The sequence below is a fragment of the Hemiscyllium ocellatum genome, chromosome 47 (genome assembly GCF_020745735.1).
Source record: "Hemiscyllium ocellatum isolate sHemOce1 chromosome 47, sHemOce1.pat.X.cur, whole genome shotgun sequence".
Classification (NCBI taxonomy): Eukaryota; Metazoa; Chordata; class Chondrichthyes; order Orectolobiformes; family Hemiscylliidae; genus Hemiscyllium; species Hemiscyllium ocellatum.
The window spans coordinates 3,383,436-3,408,888 of NC_083447.1; the positions used below are offsets into that span (position 1 = coordinate 3,383,436).

The 25,453-nt window shown below is 45.9% G+C and overlaps 1 long non-coding RNA gene across 1 annotated transcript in view; it reads left to right on the forward strand.

Annotated features, from left to right (window-relative positions):
* Window positions 1-559: 559 nt before the first annotated feature.
* The window catches only part of LOC132836676 (uncharacterized), a 30,515-nt gene continuing 5,621 nt past the window's right edge, over window positions 560-25,453 (forward strand). The window contains exons 1-6 of the long non-coding RNA XR_009647386.1: window positions 560-588; window positions 5,029-5,369; window positions 9,942-10,170; window positions 11,342-11,392; window positions 14,285-14,425; window positions 16,880-17,204. This is a non-coding gene — a long non-coding RNA (uncharacterized LOC132836676). The remainder of the gene's footprint in view (window positions 589-5,028; window positions 5,370-9,941; window positions 10,171-11,341; window positions 11,393-14,284; window positions 14,426-16,879; window positions 17,205-25,453) is intronic.

Consider the following 25,453-nt stretch of genomic DNA (forward strand, 5'->3'; position numbering starts at 1 on the left):
CCCAACCAGTCCATGCCAAACTAAACTAGTCTCACCTGCCTGCTCCTGGCCCATATCCCTCCAAATCTTTCCTATTCATGAATTTATCCAAATATCTTTTAAATGCTGTAACTGTACCTGCATCCACCACTTCCTCAGGAAGTTTATTCCAGACAAGAACCACCCTCTGTGCAGAGGATTTGCCCCTCATGTCCTTTTTATTTTAGATCTTTCTCCTCTCTCTTTAAAAATGTGCCTCACAGTCTTGAAAATCCCCCACCCTAGGGAAAAGACCCCTACCATTAACTCTATCTTTACTGGATAAAACACACAAGAGAGAATGGGATTGAAGGATGCAGGATAGGGAGGGACATGTGTCAGGAGGCATGTGTGGAGGTGGAACACCAGCAGGGGGTGCGGGTGGGCCAAATGGCAGGAATGTGGAATCAAACCAGTGTAATTAAGGCAACATTGACACACCCATAAACTTCTGATAGTTTTCAATAAAGGGAGGTGTTTCAGAAATGAGTGCAGGAAATTGATAATGCCATCAGCAAGGGTGAGATTAGAGCCTGACTGAGTGTGTTAGCCGAAGCGATGGAGTCGAAGGTAAGCAATTTTTTTCTCAGGTTCTTCAGTAGAATTTAATATGTAGCCATTGAGAATAAGCTGAAATCCAACTTTCCAAACACTTCATCAACTCTGTTTATTTCTCACTTCCTGGCAAAAAGTTTATTTGTCAGTTGTGTGATTTATGACAGTACAGAGTCTTACTAAAGCTCACAAAGTGCTCTTTGAACAAAAGCCCCTTGCCATAAAGTGTCGGTGTGGTTGTAATAGCGTTGGGCTGGCAATTTGAGAACCACCGGGTAGTTATTTATTGGGAGATGGGTTTGAATCTCACCATTAACAGGTAGTTTGATGGTGACCCTCTAATGATATTTTAAAAATACACTTCTACACTGAAGGGGTAGAAAATCTGCTCTCCTTCCAGTCTGGTTGACACTTGACTCCAGTTGCCCCAGCAATGAGTTGATTCTTAACCAACAGATGCCAAGGCCACGAAAGCTCACCAGTTCAAGGGGATTTAGGGATGGCACTCACATGTCAGGGAACAATAAGGCCAGGCACAGCAAGATCCCATGAGCAATAATTATCACTCAATTAGTGATGCTGGCTAAGGGGTAAATCCTGGCAGCTGCACTTTTGGGGGTTCTTGTGGTAGTGCCCCTGCCTCTGAACCAGGTGACCCAGGTTCAAGTCCCACCTGCTCTGGGGCGTATAATCATATTTAAGTGCAATGATTGCGAAAATACCTCAAAGCGATGTCTGTGTTGAGCTTGCACATTCTCCCTGTGTCTGCGTGGGTTTCTTCTGGGTGCTCTGGTCTCCCCCCACAGTCCAAAGATGTGCAGGTCAGGGTGGATTGGCCGTGGGAAATTGCCCATAGTGTCCAGAGGTGTGTAGGTTAGGGTGGATTGGCCGTGGGAAAGTACCCATAGTTTTCAGGAGTGTGCAGGTTAGGATGGATTAGCCATGGGGAATTGCGCATAGTGTCCAGAGATGTGTCAGCTGGGTGGTTTGCCATGGGGAACGTAGGAGGGTGGGTCTGGATAGGATTCTCTTTGGAGGGTCTGTACCCACACTTAGGGATTCTATACTCTAATGCCTTCTTGTAAAACATTCAATACTTCAGCCCCAACCACTTTCAGTGGCAGAGACTTCCACAGGCTGTCCCACTCTCTGAGTGAAGACATTTCTCCTCAGCTCAGTCCCTAGCGGCCTACCCCATATCTTTCGACTGTCACCCCTGGTTCTGCCCTCTCCTGTGATCAGGAATGTCCTTACTGTATTTACCCTGTCTAGTCCTGTTAGAATTTTACAGGTTGCTATGAGACTCACCATCTCACCTCTTTCCCCATCCCCAAATTAATCTAAACTCCAGCAACTAAAATCACGAGATGAGACTAAAATGGTGTTTTCAGAACGGAGTTTGATTGCTACTCCCCATGAATTGGAACAGATTGGGACTGAAATCACCATGATTCCTGAGGTTATGACCTTTGGCCGGAAGAACAGAGGAAGCTGAATATTATTTAAATGAGGAAAGACTGCAAAGAAAAAGACCAAAGAACAGATGAATTTGGGATTCCCCATCCGTGAATCAGGGTTAGCATCCAAGTTCAGTGGGTTATAGGGAAGGCAGATGGAACGTTGGTCTTTATTTCAAACACCTGCAAATGTGTTGCTGGTCAAAGCACAGCAGGTTAGGCAGCATCTCAGGAATAGAGAATTCGACGTTTCGAGCATAAGCCCTTCATCAGGAATAAGAGATGAAGGGCTTATGCTCGAAACGTCGAATTCTCTATCCCTGAGATGCTGCCTAACCTGCTGTGCTTTGACCAGCAACACATTTGCAGCTGTGATCTCCAGCATCTGCAGACCTCATTTTTTACTCTTTATTTCAAACAGACTGGTGTACAATGGCAGAGAGCTATTGCGAAAACTGTAAGAGTCAGACCACCGCTAGAATACAGTGATTAGTTTTGGGGGACCTTTATTTAAAGAAAGACAGACTGTCATTGGTGGCAGTGCAGAGAAGGTTCACTCAGTGGATCCCTGGTACAGAGTCGTCTTAGGAGAGGTTGAGTAGGATGGATCTATACTTCGACTTGCACCTAGACCAGGTACAATGGGCTGCATCAGCTACTCCTGTTCAGCATTCTTATGTTTGCACCAGGGTTTAGAAGAATGAGAGAAGACTTTTTATTGAGATGTATAAGGACTAATACCACAGAGACCCAGGTAATGTTCTGGGACCCAAGTTTGAATCCTGCCTTGGCAGGTGGTGGAATTTGAATTCAAGGAATATCTGGTCAGATGAGTCTCATGATGACCATGAATTCAATGTTCCTTGTCAGGAAAATCCCACCTGCGTCTCTGATGTCCTTTAGAGAAACTGTCATCCTTACTTGGTGGACAAAGTTTAAAAATCGCACAACACCAGGTTATAGTCCAACAGGTGTATTTGGAAGCACTAGCTTTCGGAGCGACGCTCCTTCATCAGGTGGTTGTGCAGTAGCAGCGTTCCGAAAGCTAGTGCTTCCAAATAAACCTGTTGGACTATACCCTGGTCAAGATTAGTGGTGCTGGAAAAGCACAGCAGGTCAGGCAGTATTTGAGGAGCAGGAAAATCAACACTTCGGACCCAATATGTTGATTTTCCTGCTCTTCGGATGCTGCCTGACCTGCTGTGCTTTTCCAGCACCACTCTAATCTTGACTCTGATGTCCAGCATCTGCAGTCCTCCCTTTTGCCTAGTTGACTATAACCTGGTGTTCTGTGATTTTTAACTTTGTTCAATGCTGGCTCCTCCATCCTTATTTGATGTTATGGACCTTGGCCAGACCCTCAAAACATTTCAGGGTTAAAATGTTAGCCCAGACCCTAACATTTTAAACTTTATTTTAGGCAGTTGTACAGTGAATATTCCAGCAGTGATTCAGCTAGTCAAACCACTCCGCATTAAACAAAACTGAATTTATTTCAACACTATGGATGAAGCATATAAAAAAGAAAACAGAATTTAGAATAACTTAACTTATTTGATAACACAACCGACTCTCTCTCAATTTAGCGAAGGAACTGTTCCAATCCCGACAACATCCCATACACACACCCTTTGGCAAAAAGTAAATTCATACACAGGTTCTTCCACGCAGGACAGGTTCAGAGAGAAAGTCCAGGCAAGACCTCTGTTGAAGCATAGAAGCTCATTTTACTATAACTGCTTCTCTAGGGCACCAGAAGTTTTTATTTGACTGCTTGCTCAAACAGACCAAATTAGAAAAAAGCCACCTGAGCTGGGAAAACTGGCCGCTCCCCTCCCATTGTTCAAAGAAACCATTTCCAGACAATTCAGCACCTCTGCCTTTATGACCTCCCTTGGAAAAAATACCAAGGACAATATAACCTTGTTAAAGGGGCAGCGTTTTTTTTAGATTAGATTACTTACAGTGTGGAAACAGGCCCTTCGGCCCAACAAGTCCACACCGACCCGCCGAAACGAAACCCACCCATACCCCTACCCTTACATTTGCCCCTTACCATGGCCAATTCACCTGACCTGCACATCTTTGGATTGTGGGAGGAAACCGGAGTACCCGGAGGAAACCCACGCAGACACGGGGAGAATGTGCAAACTCCACACAGTCAGTTGCCTGAGGCGGGAATTGAACCCGGGTCTCTGGCGCTGTGAGGCAGCAGTGCTAACCACTGTGCCACCATGCCGCCACTGCCGGCCGCGTTGTCACACCTGTTCCGGCCTACATGTGACTCCAGACCCACAGTAATGTGGTTGACTCTTAATTGCCTTCTGGGCAGTTAGGGATGGGCGATGAATGTTGGCCTAGCCAGCAATGTTCTCCTCCAATGGATGAATAAAGAAAAATTAATTTAGGACATCAGGTCAGCACAGACAAGTTGGACCGAAGGGTCTGTTTCTGTGCTGTACAGATCAGTGATTGGTGTGGCAAAGCCAGAGACCATCAGGAGAACAGTGACTTTGCCAACCTGACTAAAGTTACGAGAGTCTCTCCACTCCCATTCCTGATGAAGGATTTTTTGCCCGGAATGTCGATTCTCCTGCTGCTCGGATGCTGCCTGACTGGCTGTGCTTTTCCAGCACCACTCTCTCGACTCTAATCTCCAGCATCTGCAATCCTCACTTTTTGCCTAAAATTACAAGAGACTTGAAGTATGATGGGAATGGGGCCGGATTAGGAACAGTACTGTTAGTGTTAAAGTATTTCTGTCATTTGTTTCTTAAAGTTGAGGCCAAGTTGTTTCCCTAGTGAATTGACGATTTCGGTATTGTGGGATATCTGCATGAATTCACTTCTAACCTATTGGTCAATGGGTCTGGTAGGATCTAAAGAGGTCAGACAACCACAGACAGGAGATGAATGAGAAACAGTCCTGGCACACACCATCAAAAACACTCTGTTATCAAACCTGATTATGTAATCCTCCCCTCTTTATCTTGGACAGAAACCAAAGATTGCTTCAAGAAATCTTCACATCGGATCTACAGCAGTGCCAAACTTTCAGAGGGAACTTTAATGACGTCGGCCAGATTCCTTGGAAAAGGAAGCTAGTCACATTTGGCTCTATTCCACCTGCCTTTGGTGTTAATAAAAATCCTTGACATGCTGCAAAGCCAGTCGGCATTCCTGCGGACGCAACGGAACGCTTTTGCCCAAAGAATACAGGGGACCCCCCAACATCCCAGGAGCTGTCCTTGCTATCGACACCACCCAGACGCATCAAGAAAGAAGACACGTTCAGCAAATGCAGGAAGCACTCCTGAGCTTGAGAGGAGACCGTACAAGGTAACTCCCAACCTGGGACTTGGTGACTCGCACTGAGGGATTTTCCTTTAGCAATCAGTTCAGGGATATTATCGTTGAAAATGTGCTGCTGGTTAAAGCACAGCAGGTCAGGCAGCATCCAAGGAATAGGAAATTCGACGTTTCGGGCGTAAGGGCTTAACCAGCAGCACATTTTCAACTGTGATCTCCAGCATCTGCAGACCTCATTTTTTACCCTCAGGGATATTACCACCCACCTCCCGGAACAGGTGGGACTTGAACCTGGTCTCCCAGGCTCTGAGGTAGGAGCACTGTCTCTGCACCACATGAGGCAGCCTTTGCTGCTTGTGGGTTTTTTTTTTACCAGAACAGTACTTCAAGTGTCAGGGCTCTTCATTAATCATGGAGAGGGGGTGGCCCACAACAGAGATTTTGAAATGGGGATCTGCTGACTTTAAATAAATTTAAACAGTAGATTCCAGAAGCCAGCAGTCTCTTTGCGGTGTAATATTTGATGTACGATGCAAGGAGCTTAACCCTGCCACACCCTCCTGGGGGTCACTTCGCGATGCCAGCAGCGTGGGTTCGAACCCCACACCACCTGAGGTTCTGCTGAAGAACTCCCCTTTCAAACTCTTCCCAGGGCACACTGACCCTCAGGTTAAACTCCCCACCGGCCGCCTCACTGTCTCTGATGACCGAGTGGGACTATTGCAGGGTTTTGCTTCGAACTGAGGTGGTAACCAGGGAGGCGTTAGGTGAACTTGATAAACCAATGGCCAGAGGCAGTATCAGCCTTTTCCCAGGGGCTAATGCTGTCACGTTTTGATTCAGAATTTCCGAGTTGGATTTCTCCACCCTGAGACTGAGTTGCCAGATTGTACACTGCGGGCCACATTCCACCACTTGGCTCAACCAAAGCCATAGAATCATAGGCTCTGTACAGTGTGGAAGCCAGCCATTCAGTCACACCAACTCTCTGAGGGACATCCCCACCGTGTCCCTTTAACCCTGCATTTCCCATGGCCAATCCATCCCAACCTGCATACCTTTGGACTGTGGGAGGAAACCCACACAGACACAGGGAGAATGTGCACAGACAGTTACCTGAGGCTGGAATCGAACCCAGGTCCCTGGTGCTGTGAGGCAGCAGTGCTAACCGCTGTGCCACCGTGCTGCCTGATCACACCGTGATCTGTTTAAAGAAGGAGAGAGAAATGTTTCCTTCATACACTGGTGGGCATTAACCCCTCAGAAAACGCACAAACCGATTCCCACCTGGCTACCACATTGCTGCTTGTGGGATCCTGCTGTGCACAAGTTGGCCACTGAGTTTCCCGCATGGCAACAGGGATGGCACTTTAGATGTGCGTCACTGGGATGTCCTGAGGTTGTGAAGGCACTATTTAAATGCACATGTCTGTTGTTGTCCTTTTTGGGAGATTGGTGCTGTTGGGAACAGAAGTTCTGCATCACTCTATCCACAAGCTCATTGTTAATTGGTTCAGGGCTCCATGCTGAGGTCACTTGTACAGAAATTGACAAAAGGGACTAGGTTGACAGGATGGATGTTTGTTTTAGTGGAATTAACAAGGCCAATCAGCCCAACTCTGGTGTACTAGCCCACATAATGATTTGGAGATGCCGGTGTTGGACTGGGGTGTACTAATTTAAAAATCACACAACAGCAAATTACAGTCCAACAGTTTTAATTGGAAGCACATTAGCTTTCGGAGCGACGTTCCTTCATCAGGTGGTTGTGTGGACTAATAAACCTGTTGGACTATAACCTGGTAGGAGAAAGTGAGGACTGCAGATCAGAGCTGAAAATGTGTTGCTGGAAAAGTGCAGCAGGTCAGGCAGCATCCACGGAGCAGGAGAATCGACGTTTTGGGCATGACCCCTTCTTCAGGAATGTTGGACTATAACCTGGTGTTGTGATTTTTAACTTCACCCATGTAAGAGTTGTATGTTTGTCCCATTTCTATTTTCAGATGCTCCAAATAGATTAGATTAGAATCCCTACAGTGTGGAAACAGGCCCTTCGGCCCATCAAGTCCACCAACACTCCAAACATTAACCCACCCAGACCCATTCCCCTACCCTATATTTACCCTGACTGATGCACCTAACCTACACATCCCTATGGATAATTTAGCATGGCCAATTCACCTAACCTGCACATCTTTTGACTGTGGGAGGAAACCGGAGCACCTGCAGGAAACCCACACAGACACGGGGAGAACGTGCAAACTCCACACAGTTGCCTGAGGCGGGAATTGAACCCGGGTCTCTGGTGCTGCTAACTACTGCTATTGTGCCACCCACTAATAGTTCAGCTCTTTCCTTTTTCAAGCTATTTGGGATTCTGATCCCAGTCTGACATTCTGCATCCAAAACAAAATTCTACTTATGCCTAAAAAGGAGTAACTTGTGCTTCCCCTCTCTTCAAAGTTTTGACAATTGGCTTCACTTCATGGGAACCACTCCTAAATTTCTGTGCAGTGGAAATTATCTTTCGCAATTGTTTTTTTTAATCAAAATATTTATTTAACTTTTGACAAATTTCCAACACTGGGAGGAATCATTTAAATTTACTTAGAAAAACAAATTCTGTTAACACAGCACCTTCACAGTAAGGCGATTTTCAAGGTCACGTGTAATGGAAATTTCATTTGACATCAAGTGCTATAGGGAGGCATTTGGAAAGATGATATTAGCTCAGCTTAGAAGTTCGGAATTAAGAAGGATATTAAAGAAGGAGAGATGGTCAGAGGGGTTTCTGGAGGGAATTCCAGAACTTGGGATCCATGCAGCTGAAGACATGGCTGCCATTGGTGGATCTGAGAATGCTCTTGAGGTCAGAATTGGATATTTATGGACCTGGAGGAGGTTAGAGATGAGGAGGGATGAGACTTGTGAATTTGAGGAATTTTTAAACCAGGAAGTGACTCCAATCAGTGTGTGCAGTGGGGTGATGGGCGAGTGCAGTTTAGCTACTAGTTCGGTTAAAAAGAGCAGAGCTTCCAATGAGCTGAGGTCAATGAAGGATGCAAGATGGAGGCCTTGAAATTGTCAAGCCTTGAGTCTAGAATGGTCTGTGTGGTGCTGGCTGATTTCAACTTGGGCACCTGATAGAGTTAGCTCTTACCAGGCATGTCGAGCAAATTAGGGGGATGACTGCAAAGTTTTTATTATTCATTCATGAGATGAGGGTGTCTCTGGTTAGGCCCAGGATTTATTACCCCATCCCTAATTGTCCAGGGGGCAGTTAAGGGTTGACCACATTGCTGTGGGTCTGGAGTCCTATGTAGGCCAGACCAGGTAAGGATGGCAGTTTCCTTCCCTAAAGGACATTAGTGACCCAGATGGGGTCTTTCAACAATCGATTCATGGTCATCATTAGACTTTTAATTCCTTATTTCTGTTGATTTCGAAATCTAGCCTTTGCTGTGGTGGGATTCTATACTCCACGGGACATTACCTGGGTCTCTAGATTAACAGTCCAGTGTCATGAGCATGAGGCCATCAGTCTCTCCATATAGTGGGAAGCCCCTTAGACTGTTGTTCATCACTGTCTAAACTTGTACCAACATAAGGGCTACAATGGGTTCTGAAGATATTGCTGATATACATGAAACTACTTCCTATGCAAGGGAAGGTTAGTTTAATAAGAATGTAACCATGGGTATGTTTGTGAAAATCTAGTCATAGGGCTGTCACTGGATAGTGATGATATCGGGTCAAATCCCATCACTGCAGCTGGTGAAACAGGAGTACAATTAACCAATCTGAAATCGAAGAGTTCATCTCCATAATGGTAACCACCAAATTGTTGGAATGTTTACGAATGTCTTTTAGGGATGGAAATCTGCCATCCTTACCCAGTCTGGCCTACATGTGTCTCCAGACCCACAGCAATGTGTTTAACTCTCAACTGCCCCCTGAAATAGACATTAGTAAACATTCCAGCAACTTGGTTACCATGATGGAGACTAACATTTCGATTTCAGGTTGGTTAATTTGTGTCATACAGCACAGAATTAGACCCTTCATCCAACTCGTCTGTGCTGTCCAGAGATCCCAATCTCCCCTCACCCCATTTGCCAGCATTCAGCCCATATCCCTCTAAATTCATCCTATTCATCACACCTCCCAGTTCCAGGACAACAGCACAGTGGTTAACACTGCTGCCTCGTAGACCAAGGACCTGGGTTTGATTCCAACTTTGGGTGACTGTCTGTGTGGAGTTTGCACATTCTCCCCATACCTGCGTGGGTTTCCTCCTACAGTTCAAAGATGTGCAGGTCAGGATGGATTGGCCATGCTAAATTCCCCATAATGTGCAGGCTAGGTGTGTTAGCCATGGTGAATGCAGGGGTTGGTGTGGGATGCTCTGTGGGATGCTCTGTGGAGAGTCAGAGCAGCCTTGGTGGGCTGAATGGCCTGTTTCTGCCCTTGCGGGATGGGTAATAAATGCTGACCTTGTCAGTGCCATCTGCTTATTGATGAAATAAATGCCCAGCGAATTCTCAGTATGGAATGTTAAAATTAAGAGGTGGGACTGTAGGTTTCCTGTGCTCTGTCTTTCAGAAGATGTTGACCATTGACCATATCAGACAGACATGCAGTGAGGAACATTCGGAGCCAACGTTTGTGTCGTCCACACTCACTGACCAATATCTCTGAAGGGAGCCCTGACATGAGTGTGTTTTACTGCTGCCTTGCATTGTGTGGCATGATGGGAGTGACCATTGGGAGTGGTAGCAATCTCTTTTTCATGGAGTTCGATGTGGATCTTTCAGCTTTGCAGCAGGCGATGGTAAGAACCAGAGCAATCGCTGATGGCCTGCATTTTGAGACAACGCTGAGTGATTTCATTCATTATTGACACAGTCATTCCCCTGGAAACTGCAAAGTTGACATCACTGGCCCTGATTTGAAGGGGGTTGGAGTATAAGAGTGGGGAAGTCTTACTGAAACTGTACAAGGTGCTGGTGAGATTACATCCAGAGCACCATGAGCAGTCTTGGCTTCCCAATATTTAAGGGGACTGGGCGGTAATACCACTGGATGGGTAAACTGAGGGTTCAAAGCCCACCCTGGCATCTGCTGGAAATTGAAATGTAGTTGTTTAAGTGCCTGGAATTATAAACCAGGCTGGGAGGGATGGTAATGGTATCATTGATGTAAAACCCAGGTAGGTCACTCATGTCCCTCAGGGAAGGGAATCTGCCATTATCATCCAGTCTGGCCCATAACTGACTCCATAAACTCATTTGAATATCTGAAGCCTCATTTCTGACCATGCTCCAGCTCCCACTTACCCATCATTTTCCCAGACGCCCCCCCCCCAGCCACATTGGCTCCTGATTCACCAATTCCCTGTTTATGGCATTTTCATTCCTCTGGTCAAAGCCTTGCATCACCCCACCCTTCCCTCTCTCTGTCACCCCCCTCCCTCTCTCTGTCACCCCCCTCCCTCTCTCTGTCACCCCCCTCTGGCCCCTACACCCAATAATGTCGGACCAACAGCATTTAAATGTTATAGGTCGAGCTGAGGCAGAAGTTTGATGCTAATCGAAAACCTTTGGATTCCAAATGCTCCAATGAGCTAGCCTTTTTGTTTTCCTCTGTTCAAAATGAACAGGAATGATATACAGGAACAGTTTCAGAATTCCTGACGGGGAGTTGAGATGAGCTCATTCTGGGATTAGAACAGTGATGTGATTGTTTTTGACTGGGGCAGTCTCGATGGGCTGATGGGTCTTTTTCTGTGTGATTGACCTTCCTTACACAGCATCTGCATTCACTTCCAGCTCAATGGAAAGAATGAAAGGCTGTTCCTGACTCTCTGCTGTGGCAATGATGGGGCGGACATCTCATAGAGGAATTAAAGAATTTCTTTCTTATAATAAGATTTAAAAGGTTGGATAGTAACATATCAAATATTAGCTGCTAAATAAAAAAACATTCAACATTCTATCTTCTAGGGGAATGAAGGTGACATGAAATTGTATTGTCCTGATTCCTACTATGTCAAAGTAAGTATTTGATGATCAGTTTTTATTTGTATCATTCCCCCTCCTTCTCTTGCCTGTTGTGTTTGTTAACTTCTCTACGTTATGAAGGTGAAGTGGAGGTCACCTTAGAACACACAACAGTACAGTAGGTGAACAGGCCCTTCAGCCAACCATGTTGTGCTGAGTGTGATACCAAGTTAAACTAACCCCTTCTGCCTGCCCTTGGTCCATATCCCTTCATTCCTTGCATAGCCATGTGCTCATCTTAAAGCCCCTGAAATGCCCCTATCATACCTGCCTCCACTACCACCCTAGGCAGCGTGTTCCATATTCCTACCACTCTGCGTAAAACACTTGCCCCTCACATCTCCTTTGAACTTGCCCCCTCTCACCTTAAATGCACACCCCTCTAGAATTAGACATTTCAACTCTGGGCAAAATGTTTCTGAGCATCAGCCCTCTCTTTGCATCTCATAATTTATATAAAGACTTCTGTCCAGTCTCCCCTCAGCCCCTGCCACTCCAGAGAAATCAATCTGAGTTTGTCTAGCCCGTCTTTGTAGCTCAGACCCTCTAATCCTGGAAAACCTCTAATGCACCCTCTCAAGTCTCCACCCACTTCCTGTAACATGGGCGACCAGAACTGAATGCCAAGGGAGGCCTAACCAAAGTCCTATGAAGGTTACAAAAGCTGCCTTTGTATCTACACATCCGAATCTGAACCACTGTCTTCTGCAAACCCCCTCTGCTCCCTATCCCATTCTAGACCAATACCTCCCAAATCCAACACAGACAGGCGTGAGGATGGTTGGACAAAATTCACCGAGTTTTTCACTAAGTGCAGAGCACGGATCATAATAAATAGTAACAGAAGGCAGTTTGACCCCTTGAGCCTGTTCTGGGTGAAACAGGGCACAGCGCTGTAACTACAGAGCCCAAGAGACACTTTCCAACAGGTTCTGAGAGGGAGACCGCCTGATAAATTTATCCTATTTTCCTGATTTACTCAGCACAGTTTTTAAAACTCATTTAGGGAACGTGGGTGTCTCCGGCTGGGCTCAGCGCGTGTTGCCCCGTTCCTAGTTGACCCTGGAGAAGGTGGGGGTGAGCTGCCATCTTGAACTGCTGCAGTCCACCTGCTGTGGGTTGGAGCACCAACAACAGCCAGTCAAAAGACCCTTGGATTTTGCTGAGGACGATGTCAGTCTTCATTGACTGGTGCATTCTCTATGGTAATACCCTGGGCGACCAGGATCCCATTGCCAACCAATCAGCACTTTCCTTTCATACCATCTAAATCTTGCTTTTCCCCTTTGAATTGCTATTCTTGTGAATGGTCCTGATAGGTGAACGATGAAAAGCTTCAACATGTCTTATTCTCAATAATACTCAAGATCTGTACCACTGAAGGGCTACACATTTTTCTATACATTTGTACCTTTTGAACTTTTCTCCTAACAACTTCAGTTTTGCTCAAATATGTATCTTTCCCTCCCATTTTTTTGTATCATGTTCTATCTAATCAATCTCATATTCATCATGTTCTGTTTTTTTTTAAAACCATTGTGTAAATATTAACACAATGTGTTTAGACCAAGGAGTCAGGTCAACTTGTTCATTTCAGTCATTTCCTGTTGTTTCACGTCTCCGCCTCCTTGTTTAAACAAAACATGGAATTTTCCTTAATCCTCTGCAAAGCTAAGAGAGCGTCCTGAAAATGTATCGCTGGAAAAGCGCAGCAGGTCAGGCAGCATCCAAGGCACAGGAGAATCGACGGTTCGGGCATAAGCTCTTTAGGAAGGTTCCTGAAGAAGGGCTTATGCCCGAAACATCGATTCTCCTGCTCCTTGGATGCTGTCTGACCTGCTGCGCTTTTCCAGCAACACATTTTCAGCTCTGATCTCCAGCATCTGCAGTCCTCACTTTCTCCTCTAAGAGAGCTTCCTCTCTGCCACAGGGATGTGGTGGGAATGTTGCTGTGCTAGTAATATTCCAGCTTCCCAAACTAATGCTCTGAGAGCATAGAGACAAAACACACCATCTCCGTTCAATGAGAGAATCTGGGATTAAAAGTTGATCTAACAAATAAGAGTTGGACTTGCATAATGAAAAGCAGGGCATTGGCTAGTGCTGATTTAGGTTAGAGCATGAGTAGGAAAGGTTTGGAGGGATATGGGCCAAGTGCAGGAAGGTGGGACTAGTTTAGTTCCGGATTATGGTCAGCATGGACTGGTTGGACCAAAAGGTCTGTTTCCGGGCTGGATGACTCTGAGGGCAGCACGGTGGCTCAGTGGTGAGCGCCAGGGACCCAGGTTCGATTCCAGCCTCGGGCAACTGTGTGTATGTGGAGTTTGCACATTCTCCCCATGACTGCGTGGGTTTCCTCCCACAGTCCAAACACGTGCTGGTTTGGGTAGAATGGCCCTGGGAAATTGTCCCATAGTGTTGGGGGATGTGTAGGTTGGTGGATGAGCTATGGGAAAGAGGGATAGGGTGAGTGGGATGCTCTTCAGAGGGTCAGTGTGGATTTGATTGGCTGAATGGCCTGTTACCGCACTGCATGATTCTATGACTCTCTATCCTTTAGGGAGAGAAATCTACCCATCCTTACCCTGTCAGGCCTACATGTGATTCCAGGCCTACATGTGATTCCAGGCCTACATGTGATTCCAGGCCTACATGTGATTCCAGACCTACAGCAGAGTGGCTGACTCTTAACTGCCTTATGAATTGGAGATGGGCAAAATTAACATCCTGCTCGCATTCCATGGTTTTAAAAAAAAAGCAGGAAGGCCCTCTGCTCACAGCGTTACCAGCTGTGTACTGCTGCTGCCCTTCATGTTGTCTGTCAGCTTATCTCAGACTTTATTCATGCAGCCACATAGAAACGGTGTGATGTTCATTTCACTGCAGACTTGCCAGAGAGAGGCAATAGAGTGTTTCAGAGAGGAACTAAACGTCTTGGATTTTGAATATGATGGAACTTTGAAGCAGGACGTCTCTGACATCATAGTCAGGTTAAAACGAGCTTTTGATTTCCAACTTTCCCATCTGGTAAGTTTGACCGTGAAGTCCTTCCTTGCTATACAGATGCTGAAACCTGCAGCCGACTGCGTGTTTATAAGTGATGATTGTGAACTATGGTAAAAATGAGTAATGTGTCATGACCCCCACTAGCAATCTAGTGTTGCCATCAAAGGCTTAGATTAGATTATGATTTGGAGATGCCGGTGTTGGACTGGGGTGTACAAAGTTTAAAAATCACACAACACCAGGTTATAGTCCAACAGGTTTAATTGGAAGCAATAGCTTTCAGAGCACCACTCCTTCATCAAGTGATTGTGGAGGACACAATTGTAAGGCACAGAATTTATCGCAAAAATATACAGTGTGATGTAACTGAAATTATACATTGCAAAATACCTCGGTTGTCTGTTGAGTCTCTTATCTGTTCGAATACCATGATAGTGTCACATTGTCTAGCTAACATCAATTGTTACCACTAACCTGAAAATGCAACTTTTAAAAAATGTTTTGTGATTTACACATGAAAGAACTATCATGGTATTCAAACAGATGAGAGACTCAACAAACAATCAAGATATTTTTCAATGTATAATTTCAGTTACATCACACTGTAAACTTTTGCTATTAATTCTGAGCCTTAGAACTGTGTCCTCCACTATCACCTGATGAAGGAGCGTCGCTCCGAAAGCTAGTGCTTCCAATTAAACCTGTTGGATTATAACCTGGTGTGGTGATTTTTAACTCTTAGATTAGATTCCCTGCAGTGTAGAAACAGGCTGTTCGGCCCAACTAAGTCCACACCAACCCTCTGAAGAGTAACCTGCCCAGACCTATTCCCCATATTTACCCCTGACTAATGCACCTAACTCAATGGGCAATTTAGCATGGCCAATTCACCTGACCTGCACATCTCTGAGAGGAAACTGGAGCACCCAGAGGAAACCCACACAGACTATGTGCAAACTCCACACAGATAGTCACCCGAGGCTGGAATCGACCCCAAGTCCCTGGTGCTGTGAGGCAGCAGTGCTAACCACTGAGTCAGCGTGTCGCGTCCTTTCTCTTTTGATGTCAATAAATCAACAGAGCACAGCTTTGTTTAGCCTTCTCAATGGCCCCCTTCGCACTGTAAAACCTACAAGCAATTTCCAAGGTGTTATCCCATTTATGAATGTTCCATTCTGTTTGACAGCCCTGAGTCCCCTCCTCATGATCCCAGTACAGATCTGATCAGAATCCATAAGCACGACTTAAAGAAATCTCTTGGCAAATCCCACCTCAGAGGCATAGAGTGATGTGGAGATGTTGGTGTTGGACTTGATGGAACAAAGTGGGAAGTCACACCATACCAAGTTATGGTTCAACAGATTTATTTGAAATCCAAGCTTTCGGAGTGTGTGGCTTCTGACTACATAGGGTCATAGAGATGTACAGCATGGAAACTGACCCTTTGGTCCAACTCATCCCATGCTAACCAGATATCCTAAATTAATCTAGTTCCGTTTGTCAACACCCGGTCCATATCCCTCTAAAGTCTAAACCCTTCCTATTCATATACCCACCCAGATGCCTTTTAAATGTTGTAATTGTACCAGCCTCCACCCCTTCCTCTAAGAGAAAGTGAGGACTGCAGATGCTGGAGATCAGAGCTGAAAATGTGTTGCTGGAAAAGTGCAGCAGGTCAGGCAGCATCCAAGGAGCAGGAGAATCGACGTTTCGGGCATAAGCCCTTCTTCAGGAATTCCTGAAGGGCTCATGCCCGAAATGTCGATTCTCCTCCTTGGATGCTGCCTGACCTGCTGCACTTTTCCAGCAACACATTTTCAGCTCTGCCACTTCCTCTGGCAGCTCATTCCATTCCATACCAAACCACCCACTGCATGGAAAAAGTTGCCCCTCAGGCCCTTTTTTTTTATATCTTTCCCCTTTCACCCTAAACCTTTGCCCTCTAGTTCTGGACTGCCCCCACCCCAAGGAAAAGACCTTGTCTGTTCATCCTATCGATGCCCCTCATGATTTTGAGGTCACCCCTCAGCCTCCGATGCTCCAGGGAAAACAGCCCCAGCCTGTTCAGCCTCTCCTGATAGCTCAAATCCTCTAACCCTGACAACATCATGGTAAATCTTTTCTGAAATATTTCAAGTTTAGTTATGTCCTTTGGAGAGGGAAATTTGACGTCCTTACTGATTCAGGTCCACACTTAGTTCCAGGGTAGTTAGGGATGGGCAATAAATGCTGACCTTGCCCAGTAATACCCCTTGTCCAGTGGAAAAACACAGGGTGTACTGAAAATGAGGAACTCAGATTGGTTAAGGTAAGCGATCGAGGGGGAAGGTCGGATGGTGTCTGGTGATGAGAAGCTGGGGATGGAGTATTCCCATTCATTGGGGTTGGTCTGTGATAACCCTAAGCACTTGATGTAACCTCCGACATGTCTGAATGAATATTCAGCATAATCTGAGTTGGACTGTCCTCTCGCAGAACGTTTCCAAAAGCTGCCAACACTGTGAGCAATTTGAAGAGAAACCTGTGACAGAGTTTCTAAAAGGTATGAAGAACCTTATGCAGTTTCACAACAAAAGATTATTGACGTCACCACAGTGAATGACATTCCGAAGATACCTCGCCAGCCGGAAAGGACTGTGGGATATGGTGAAAGGCACTGTGGAAATGGAACTCCTTTTTGCCCACGTTATCTCTGAATGGATTTATGGATGATGGGCTTCCTGAAGACAATGGAGGGAAAGAACATTCTGGAAAGGAGATGCTGTTGTTGCTGACAGCAGGTCTGGCATGTGAATATTGAGTAAGTGTGAACTTTCTTTGATTTTTGATCTATTGTTGTCATGTGGATCTGAGTACAGTGAGAAGTTTTGTTTAGTGAGCAGTTATAGAGATGTACAGCACAGAAACAGTCCCTTCAGTCCAACCTGTCCATGCTGACCTGATATCCCAACCCAATCTAGTCCCACCTGCTAGCACCCGGCCCATATCCCTCCAAACCCTTCCTATTCATATATCCATCCAGATGACTTTTAAATGTTGTAATTGTACGAGCCTCCAGCACATCCTCTGGCAGCTCATTCCATACACAAACCACCCTCTGAGTGAAAATGTTGCCCCTTAGGTCTCTTTTATATCTTTCCCCTCTCACTCTAAACCTATGCCCTCTAGTTCTGGACTCCCCACCTCAGAGAAAAGACTTTGCCTATTTATCCTATGCATGTCCCTCATGATTTTATAAACCTCCAGAAGGTCACCCCTCCACCTCCGCTCCAGGGAAAACAGCCCCAGCCTGTTCAGCCTCTCCCTACAGCTCAAACCCTCCAACCCTGGCAACATCCTGTAAATCTCTTCTGAACCCTTTCAAGTTTCACAACACCTTTCCAATAGGAAGAAGACCAGAATCGCACGCAATATTCCAACAGTGGCCTAATCAATGTCCTGTACGGCCACAACATGACCTCCCAACTCCTGTACTCAATACTCTGACCAATAAAGGAAAGCATACCAAATGCTGCCTTCACTATCCTATGTACCTGAGGAGGTATGAACTTGCATTTCAAGGTCTCTTTGTTCAACAACACTCCCTAGGACCTTACCATTAAGTATATAAGTTCTGCTAAGATTTGCTTTCCCAAAATGCAGCATCTAACATTTATCTAAATTAAACTCCATCCGCCACGTCTCAGTCCATTGGCCCATCTGATCATGATCCAATTGTAATCTGAGGTAACCTTCTTTGCTGTCCACTACTCCCCCAATTTTGGTGTCATCAGCAAACTTACTCACTTCTTATGCTTGCATCCAAATCATTTATATAAAAATGACAAAAAGTAGTGGACCCAGCACAGTTCCTTGTGGCACTCCATTGGTCACAGGCCTTCAGTCTGAAAAACAACCCTCCAGTACCACCTTCTGTCTTCTACCTTTGAGCCAGTTCTGTAGTCCAGGCAGATCAAACCATGCAAGAACATACAGATCACAGGATGTTTAGACAGAGTGAGGCATACAGGGTTACACAGGAGGTGCACAAAAGGAAGATGAACATCAGATTTGAGAGCTCCATTCAGCAGTCTAATAGCAGCAGGGAAGAAGCTGTTCTTGAATCTGTTGGTGTGTGTGTGTGTGTAGATGGGAGAGACTATAACAGGGGTGGGAGGGGGTCTTTAGTGTTGGCTGCCTTCCCGAGAGGCACTGGGAAGTGTAGATGGAGTCAGTTTGTGAGACTCCATGGGAGGTTGGTTTGTGTGATGGGTAGATTAGGTTAGGATATCTAGTCGGCATGGACGGGTTGGACTGAAGGGTCTGTTTCCATGTTGTACATCTCTGACTCTGACTGTATGGCTGGCTGTGTTCACTCTGTAGTTTCTTTATGGTCCTGGGCAGAGCAGTTGCCAAAGCACACTATGATGAACCTGGATGGAACACTTTCTTTGGTGCATGTGTAAAAGTTGGTTCTAATGTAAATTGGAGTTACTATTTCTTGTAGATCTATGCCCCACGTCCTGTGAATTGCATTTCATACTTTAGATGTAACGGTTACTAACACCTCCAGGACAAATCTTATTAAGAAGCCAAGCTCTGCACGGTGGCATGATAGTTGTATAACTGGACTAATGATCCCAAGTTCAAAACCCACCTTAGCAGCTGAGGACATTTTAAATTCATTTAATTAAATCCACCCGTGAAACAAAATAAGCTCAGGTTAGCAACAATTGGCCACAAAAATACTGAATGCTGACTTAAGACCCACCTGGTTCACTTTAGGGAGGGAAATCTCTCCACTTTGACTCTACATGTGACTCTAAACCCTGTTGACTCTGAGCTGTGCTCTGAATTCAATGAGAACACCTTCCCAGTTGTATTTGCAAAGGTGAGACAGCAGCAGGTTAGAATAGAATCCCTACAGTGTGGAAGCAGGCCATTCAGCCCATCAGGTGCACGCAGACCATCCAAAGAGCATCTTACCCACACCCATCCCCTACCCTTAACCTAGAACCCTGCATTTCCCATGGCCAATCCACCCTAACCTGCCCATCTCTTGGATTGAGGGATGGAAACTGGAGCACCCAGAGGAAACCCACACAGACACAGGGGAACGTGGAAACTCCACACAGACAGTAACCTGAGGCTGGAATCAAACCTGGGCCCTAGCGCTATGAGGCAGCAGTGCTAACCAATGAGCCACCCTGCCACCCCATGAGTAGCAGGGCTTGTTTTGTTGGTGCTGGGCTTGCCAAAACCCGGGACATCTGGAATATTGGGGGCGACGGGGGAGATACAGCGCAAGACGGGTCATCATTTTGAGAAGATGTGGTGGGGAGAGACTGGGTGGGGTCGCCATCTTGAGCAGGTCGGGTGGGGGAGGGGAGGCGACATGGTGGGGTCGCCATCTTGAGGAAGTTGGGTGGGGAGACATTGAGTGGGGTTGCCATTTACAGAAAGGTTTGGGGTGGTGAACCATAGTGGCTCTCTCCCATTTTTGTGCAGGTCACTAATATGGGGCCACCATCTCCTCACGTCGTCATCAGGTTCAGCACGGTCAATAAATGGTGGTCTTGCCAAAGAAGCTTAAAGCGCGTGAACAAATAGGAGGAAGAGGCAGGAGTCTGCTGGGCAGGCAGATCCATTGAGATCATGGTAGATTGTCTCCCTGAGCACACATTTCCACCTTCAGCCTTTGATTCCCTGAAGAGCTGCCCTGAATGTTGTTAACTGTCTAACCTCACTGCAAGCAGAATGCTAACCTGCTCTGGGAGTCAAAATCAAACCCTTTAACAACTGGCAGAAGGTGATGGGGAAGATAATTGCCTTCTGCATCAGTGAACACATCCTGTCATCCAACACCCTTCCTGCACATATTGTAAAGCTGAAGTCAGGTGGTGAAATATTTTTGATATATTTGACGTGGCTGCAGTTTGGGTTTTGGTACAGAGCTCCTGCGAAGTTAATACAAAGGTCATCGTCTTAAACAAGGTGACAATGGAGTTGGGGGGAAAGCCCTCCCTGAGTGTGCGAGCTGTGTGCATTCCGACAGTAGGGAATGTCAGCATCACAACTGGCAAGAGTTATGATAAAAAACGCAATTAAAATTTGTAGCCTCAGGAACGGTGGCTCAGTGGTTAGCACTGCTGCCTCACACCTTTGGGTGACTCTGTGTAGAGTCCCCCGTGTCTGCGTGGGTTTCCTCCAGGTGCTCCGGTTTCCTCCAACAGTCCAAAGATTTGCAGCTTAGGGTGGATTGGCCGTGGGAAATGCTGGGTTGCAGGGATAGTGTGGGGGCATGTGTCTGGTTGGGATGCTCCTCAGAGGGTGGGTGTGGGCTGAATGAGTCAAAAAGTGTGGTGCTGGAAAAACACAATCGGTCAGGCAGCATCCGAAGGGCAGGGATTTGAGGATTTGAACATAAGCTCTTCATCAGGAATATTACTTATGCCTGAAACATTGACTCTCCTACTCGGATGCTGCCTGACCGGCTGCGCTTTCCCAGCACACTCTAATATTGAATCCGATCTCCAGCATCTGCAGTACATTTTTTTTTCTCCCCTTTTGTTGGGACGAATGACCTATCCCCACACTGTAGGGGTTCTGTGGATGAGTCAAAGGAGTAAGGGAAGGCTATTGAGCACCAATCAATTTGTATTCTTTTATTAAATCACTTATCCCAGCTCCAAAATCTTTTCTCCCCCCATGACTTGCAAATATCTGTCCCGTGCAACGAATGTTTTCTGTGAGCGTTCCATGTTTCCAACATGTGTGAAGATTGTTTTTTTTCTCCTTGTGGGAACAAATTGCTGCAGATGTTGGAATCTGGGCTGAGAGGAGTAAATGCTGGAGATCACAGTGGGTCAGGCAGCGTCCGCGGAGAGAGAGCAAACTAACACCTGGAATCTAGAAGACTCTTCAGAGCTGAAGTGAAGTATGGAGGGGGCTGGATTAATCCCATACTGGTGGCGGTTGAGAAAGAGTGTTGATAGTTCAGATTAATTGATGGAATGTGAGAATGGCAGAACAATGGTGGCGAAAGTGAGGACTGCAGATGTTGGAGATCAGAGTTAGTGGTGCTGGAAAAGCACAGCAGGTCAGGCAGCATCCAGGGAGCAGGAAAATTGATGTTTCGGGCAAAAGCCCTTCAACAACAGTGTGTCTAACTGCCCAAGTGGAAAGAATAGTCAGTCCCGCTTGAGGGTGGAGGGGAGAGAGGATATGGTGACAGAGAATGTGACAAGTAAAGTTTTTTTGCCTTGGCTTTGATTTTATTTGTCCCCAAGCTGAATTTTCTTCACCAAACTTCTCCTCTGAATGGAGGAGCAATTATAAATCGCTCCTACTTTTTACAGAGAAGGAATTGCCTTTTGATATTCCCTCCTGAAGACTTTGACATGTCAGTAATAAAGTCAGTGTGTGTTCAGTGGGAACATGCCAGTATCTTGGAATACTGCCTGGTTTTATCCCAGTCTCGCTAGCTGGCTAATGATTTTATTTTCTCTGCTACGTTATCTGTGCAATAGAATCTTGGTGATCAGGATTCGGGGTAGCTCACCGTTTCACACTGCTGCCTCACAGCGCGAGGGACCCAAGTTCGATTCCAGCCTCTAGCGACTGTGTGTGTGGAGTTTCCCCATGTCGGTGTGGGTTTCCTCTGGATGCTCCGGTTTCCTCCCACAATCCACAGGTTGATTAGAATCCCTACAGTGTGGAAACAGGCCTTTCAGCCCAACAAGTCCATACCAACCCTCTGAAGAGTAACCCACCCTGACTAACGCACCTAACTCCACGGGCAATTGTGGGGAAACCCACCCAGACACTGTGCAAACTCCACACAGACAATTGCCCGAGGCTGGAATCGAACCTGAGTCCCTGGTGCTGTGAGGCAGCAGTGCTAACCACTGAGCCACCGTGCCACCCTCTTGTGTGGGTTAGTTGAATTGGCCATGCTAAATTGTCCCCTAGTGTTCAGGGATGCACAGGTTAGGTGCATTAGGTCAGCGGTAATATATAGGATAATAGGGTAGCAGAATGGGTCTGGGTGGATTTCGCTTTGGAGGGTCAGTGTGGACTTGTTGGGCCAAAGGGCCTGTTTCCACACTGTAGGGGTTCTATGAAACAGGCACAGCCTCAGAGTGAAAGGACAATCTGTTAGAGCTGACAATGAAGAGGAATTTCTTCAGCCAGAGGGTGGGGAGTCTGAGGAACTCATTACTGCAGAGGGTTATGGGGGCCAAGTCATCGAGTGTATTTAAGACTGAGAGAGATCGGTTCCTGATCGTTAAGGGGATCAAAGGGTTACAGGGAGAATGGGGTTGAGAAACATACAGCTGTGATCGAATGGTGGAGCAGAGTGGATGGGCTGAATGGCCTAATTCTGCTTATGGTCTTAGATTCAGATAACCAGTAAGCTGGTGCACAGTTTACTTGCTTCCAATTGAGGCCTACCAATCCAGGGTTCTGTGTCCTCCAAGACCACTTCACAACTAGCCCTTGACAAGTATTTTATCAATTTGTTTGTGGGATGTGGGTAACGATTGCAAAGCCAATGTCTGTTACTCATTCCTAATTGCCTTGAGAAGGTGCTAGTGAGCGTTTTAACTGATTTCTGGGTGAGAATCCTGGAATTCCCTCCCTAAGGGCATTGTGGGTTAACCCACAGCACACGGACTGCAGTGATTCAGGAAGGCAGCTCACCCCCACCTTCTCAATGGGGGCAACTAGGGATGGGCAATACATACTGAGCCCAGCCAGTGATGCCCACCTGCCACAGATGAATTATAAAACCTCACCCTCTGCCACCTGGCAGAGCCTTCTACACACCTACCCTTTCTCTTTGTTAACAAAAAAAATCCTGCCTCACTCATCTCCTCCTTTAAATATTCCCCCCTCCCTTTAAACCGATGCTCCCGAGCATTTGATATTTCCACCTGGGAAAGGCAGTCTGATTATCTATCCTATCAATGCCACTCAATTTTATATACCTTTTTTATTGGGTCACCCCCTGCCCTCATTCTGAGACTCTAAGGAAAACAATCCAAGTTTGACCAATTTCCCCTAATAGCTAATACATTCTATTCCAGGCAACATCCTGGGAACCCTCTTCTGCACCCTGTCCAATGCCTCCACATCCACCCCCCCATCCCCACCCCATAGTGTGGAGACTAGAGCTATGCACAATATTCCAAATGGGGCCTGACTAAATTTCCTGATGAAGGGCTTATGCCTGAAACATTGCCTGACCTGCTGTGCTTTTCCAGCACCACACTCTGATCTCCAGCATCTGCAGTCCTCACTTTCTCAGTGGCCTGAGCAAAGTTTTATACAGCTGCAGCATGACTTGCCAACTCCCCGACTCTGCCTTACTACTTTATCCACTTGTGTGGCCACTTTCAGGGAGCTATGAACTTGCATCCCAAGATCCCTCTGAATATCAATGCTCCTTAGGGTCCTGCCACTTACTATACACCTTCCTCTTGCATTTGACCTCCCACAATGCATCACCTCACACTTTTCCAACTAAAACTCCATCTGCCATTTCCCTGCCTCACTAATCACAATTCCACCAATTTTCCTGTTGTCTGCAAGCTTATGAATCAACATCTAAATTTTTCATCCAAATCATTTATCTACATCACAAGCAACAGCGGTCCCAGCAGAGCTTCCAGGATGCCACTGGTCACCAAGAAATTCACCAGAATCTTGGCTGAGTTTCCTCTTAATGCTTTTTAACTTTAAGGTCCTTCCCCCTCCCACCTACCACCAAGGATTAATGCTGCAAACAGTGATCCAATGATTTTCCCCTTACTGTCTTTTGATGTCTCTTTCTTTCTTTCTGCTGAATTTGGGATTAACCTCCACTTGGTTGGTGTATTGTCAAACATCCCTTCGTGATATATGCCTGTTTATAAACTTTCTTTAAAAAAATTACATAGAAATGAATCAACTCAATTGCGCTTGGCTAAGATCAGATGTTTTGAATGTACAATTTTATACTCGCTGTGGCCAAGAAACATAATTAAGCAAAACTCCAGAGTGCAATTATGGATGCAATCTGCAGATGTTTCTGGAAAGGATTAATGGAGAAAATTCATTCGCAAACATCATTATGTAAATACATGTCCCAACGCTCTTTGCAAAGAGACCAAGAGATGGGTATTTTCCCAACATGTGTTTTATAAACCAAAGAAAAACACTGCGGAAAGGAGATCTGATCATTGTAAGCGGTTTTGATTTTGCAAAATAGGAAAATGAACTTTGGACAGTTATTTGTTGATCCCTCTGGCACACGCCCTGAAAGGCAGCGAGAAACCGACACCGTTTCAACTTTCAAATGGAAAGGGGATAAATGCTTGACAGCTGTTAATTTTGAGTAAAAAGTGAGGTCTGCAGATGCTGGAGATCAGAGCTGAAAATATGTTGCTGGTTAAAGCACAGCAGGTTAGGCAGCATCCAAGGAACAGGAAATTCGACGTTTCGGGCCAGAGCCCCTCATCAGGATTCCTGATGAAGGGCTCTGGCCCGAAACATCAAATTTCCTGTTCCTTGGATGCTGCCTAACCTGCTGTGCTTTAATCAGCAACATATTTTCAGCTGTTTATTTTGAGACATGCAGGGTGTTGAGTTTGTTATAATGATCTTGTGTTTTATTGCTCATCAGAGTTGGATCAACTCTGTGGCTTGGTTTATTTAAAACAGTAAAACAGATGGTAAGTTATGAATCAGTCCGTGCAGCCAAACCATTGAGTTTTGTGCATGCAACATGAAAACTCAAAGCTGCAGGCTAGCATTGTATACACACTGCACATGGAGTCCTGAAAGGCGCACCCTTTTTAAAGGCAAGGTACATTTTTAAACATGGGGACAGAGCAAGGGAGTGGGATTACCTCAGCAGTGGAATGGAATTAACCCAATCAAGGGGCAGTGCTCTGAAAGCTTGTGGTTTCAGAGAGACTGTAACCTGGTGTCATGTGACTTCTGACTTTGTCCACCCCAGTCCTCCACATCAAGAATTTTGGCTCAGCGCTGCCGAGACAAATCAGAGTCAACGTTTTGGGTCCACTG